At 47.5% G+C, this 3,644-nt stretch overlaps 1 long non-coding RNA gene across 1 annotated transcript; it reads right to left on the minus strand.

The window, feature by feature from the left end:
- Positions 1-275: 275 nt before the first annotated feature.
- On the minus strand, positions 276-3,213 carry LOC131914296 (uncharacterized). The gene is made up of 2 exons (XR_009380104.1): positions 2,906-3,213; positions 276-954 (listed from the first exon to the last, which is right to left on the minus strand). It is a non-coding gene; the product is annotated as an uncharacterized LOC131914296 (long non-coding RNA).
- Positions 3,214-3,644: the final 431 nt, after the last annotated feature.

Below are 3,644 nucleotides of genomic sequence, written 5' to 3' on the forward strand. Positions count from 1 at the left end.
AAACAACTGCTCATGTTTTGTTGTCTTCTAACTTTGTCTTAACTCTTTGTGCTTTGGAAGAATAGAGCCCAGAGTGAGCAGGAGTTTACTGAATGCTTGCTGGAGCTCAGCTCTGTTTGAGGTACTGTACTTAAAGCACGAGGTGGCTGTGGGGGTCCAAACACGTGAGCACTAAGTGGAAAAGCAATCTAGAAACAGAAAAAAAAGTTTAAAAAGTTGCAAATTCCTTAGAGACAGAGGCCAGGCATGTGTGCATCCACGCACTCATTCAGTGATTCGTTCAGAATATATTTACTAAGCCCAACACATGACAGACGCTCTTTATCGATGCTGACAGACACCGGAGCTGTCCATGTTCAAGTGGAATGCACTGGAAGGACTGGGCAGTGAATGGAATTTGGCTTGACCCAAGCATTGCGTTTCTGAGAGGCTGACTGTCCGACTTGCAGTAGGTTGTGAGGAAGTAGGTTCTTCATCTCTGGGAAAGTTATAAGTTTGAGTAGAGGCTTTGTAGCCAGACCTCTCAGATGCAGAAGAGAGTGTAACATGTCCTATAAATGCCCATTTATCCCTCCCCTCTTTGCCAGTGCACCCTAGTATCCTTCAACTACCAGCACCCATTTCTTCCTGCCGGAGAACCTTCTCTGTTCACTTCCTGATGACAAGCTGGAAGTCCCAAGGTATGTCCAAGGCACTTAGGAGCAGCCTTCACAGTTGTCTGAAAGGAGCCAGTATGCAAATGTCGCAGTCCCCTCCTCCTTGTTATTGCTTTCCAGAGTTGCCAACAGCGTGAAGCTCTATTCCTCACAGTGGAAATCTCCTCAGTGATCAGCTTCCTTGGCTGTCTTCCTCTCCTCCTTTTTCCTCACCTCCCTCCTGGTACTTCTTGGTTTTACTTCTAGAATGATGACCTTGCACTTGGTCCCTGGCCTCTGCATCTCCTTTTTGAATAACCTGAAGGAAGACAAGGGTATCTTACCCTGTGTGGAAGCTGAGACCTCCAAGGGTCCCCTCCTTCCATTTCTACTTGGATAAAGAAACAGTGTCACATTGAGCCCGGAACTTCCCTCCTCTGCTGGGGAGCAGAGTGTGGGGCATTTATCACTCATCTGACATAAGATGTTCAGCTTGTCTTCCTGCCAGGTCAGGAAGTCCCCTGAAAGCATTTGGTGGCAGCTACTTTAGGGATGCATGCCTTAACTTCCATTCCACCAGAGCTCAGGCTTGGGGAACCAGGATGCCTCGTAGACACTTGTGGATACGGCGCTCCTTGATCTTTGGACCTCTCAGTCCGTGCTAGCTCTGGGCAGGGCTGAGCCCTCATATCTACCATTCCCAAGGACCTCTGTTTCACACAGTTGATGAGCCAAGGGTTGGGCAGGTCTAGTCTGAAGGTCTTTTCTGTGTCACCTGGCTAGAAGGCATCGAACTAAACAAGCGACTGGGTCAGGCTAATTGCCTGCCACTCTGCAAGGCTAGGACACTGACTTGAGCAATGTCTACTGTACCTCCACAGACAGAGTGTGATGAAACCACACTTCATTACGGAGGCAGGGAAGGAGGACGGAGACAGCTTATTCAGTAGGTGTGGTGGACTCTGCGATGGCCACCAGGTCCTCATCAGTGAAGAGCTTGCTGGCCAGATGCTGAGAAAGCAGTCTGCACTTAGAACCTTTAGGGGACAATTCAGTGGCAGAGAGTCTACTACCCAACCAAGGCTGAGACCCTTTTGGGATTGCTCATACTCAGTAACAGATTGATACATGAGTTGATACATGCCATCTGGCTAGATTTGGGATGGCTCTAACAGTCCTTTCATAAGGGGCTAGAAAGATGGCTCAGTGGTTAAGAACACTGGCTGCTCTTGCAGAGGATCCAGCTTTTTGAAATACTCCTTAGTAAGTACCCTCTTGGTAAAATTCAGTTCAGAGGTTGCTCTCAGCGACCCTACCTTGGGACAATGGGACATTGTCCTTGCTGACTCAATTGAACCTCTGAATCAGCCTGCTAAACCTGAAATTATCCATTTCTAAATTGTACCTTCCAGAAAGTCCTTGGTACCTTAGAGAGTGAAATGGGGTTAGGCCCAGCTCTTTTTCCACTGGTCTCAATAAATTGTGCGTGTGTGTGTGTGTGTGTGTGTGTGTGTGTGTGTGTGCGTGTGTGTTACAGGGATTAGGGTACTAGGCTCTGCAGGTCACACACACATGCCACTACATCCTGGAGTGCACTGATGCCCCTTGTCACCGCATAGCCACCATATGCAGGCAGGCATCCTTCAGAAGATGTAGCAGTTACAGGCCCCCGAGCAGCAGTGTCTTTCTGTCCCAGGCTCATTCTTACAGCTGGGACTATGATGGGAGCTCGCTTTATTAGATCCCATTATAAATGGATGATTTGCCATCTCTGAAGATAAATGGGAAGCTTAATGCAGAGGTACCCTGTCTGGGGAAACTGGAGAGTTATGGATGTTAGCTTTGTAGCTTTGTGAAAGCACTTTCTTAGGGAAACTGAAATGACCAAGATGAGATTGAATTAGTATGTACTGGTATGAGCTTTTTCTCCCCCTATCCATCTTGATTTTTTTTTTTTTTTTTAAGGAATAGATTTGCCTCCTATGTGAACAGTTTCATAAAATGCAAAACTGAATTTGGGTTTGGTAATTAGCAGGGTTGCCTCCTGGTGCTAAGGAGGCAGCTTCCCCGCTTGAGTCATCTGTGGAGGGGGTGAAGGAAGCGCCCTCTACTGGCTTCCCTCCTGGTGGGGTCTGCTTGCTCCCACTCACTGGGCTCCCACTCCCGCCAGGTGCTTCCTTCACAGGGTGATTAGCACCACTTTCCATTCCAGCCACAGGCTCCTGGATTCTGCTTCTCTGAGTCACTCTACCACGCGACCTCTTTATTACCCTGTCCCACTCTGAATTTCCAACTCAGGTTCCCAATTAAGAGGTAAGCTTGCTTCTTGCCAGTAGGCAACTCCATCCATTCAAGACTAAATGCTGGAGGTGTAAAGATAAGGATGTGGAGACTCCTGTCCTTCAAGAGAAGGATCTAATGGAGGAAACACAGATGTAGATAATGCCCAAACCAGTGCTCCATGACGGAGCTATCTGAGATGACAGAGATGGCCCATGTTTGTGGTATATATTGTGGTCCCTCCAGAATAAGAAGGGATGGGTGTCTGGGTCTTCAGGCAACTGTCTTAGGATCCTGAGCAAATGGCTTCTGAGATTTGAGCCTTGGTGTCATATTTTGTAGAATCACAATGTGCTTCTGGAATCTCTCTAGAATCTAGAACCTCTCTAGAACCAAAATATCTGCTGGCCTAGTCCCACTTCCTCCTGACATAGAGGAAGGAAGAAAGGTCGTGGCATGTCCAGGCTCATGATAAGGGAGAGACAGAATCGGGACTCTAACTCTTCTTTCCTGATTTTTTGACTCCAGCAGACTGTTACAAGCTGTGAGGAATGGAACTAGTATTAAGAGAGACTTCTCTTGAAGCCTCCCATTTATGCCATCACAGACTCAAGACCAGGTTTGAGGCCTCATATGTATTTGAGGTTTACAGAGTGAATGTAGAGGGACGCTTATGGGTGATATTACTCAACTACCTAGGACCAACATACACCACCATGGTCAGTGTCT

The sequence above is a fragment of the Peromyscus eremicus genome, chromosome 7 (genome assembly GCF_949786415.1).
Source record: "Peromyscus eremicus chromosome 7, PerEre_H2_v1, whole genome shotgun sequence".
NCBI lineage: Eukaryota > Metazoa > Chordata > Mammalia > Rodentia > Cricetidae > Peromyscus > Peromyscus eremicus.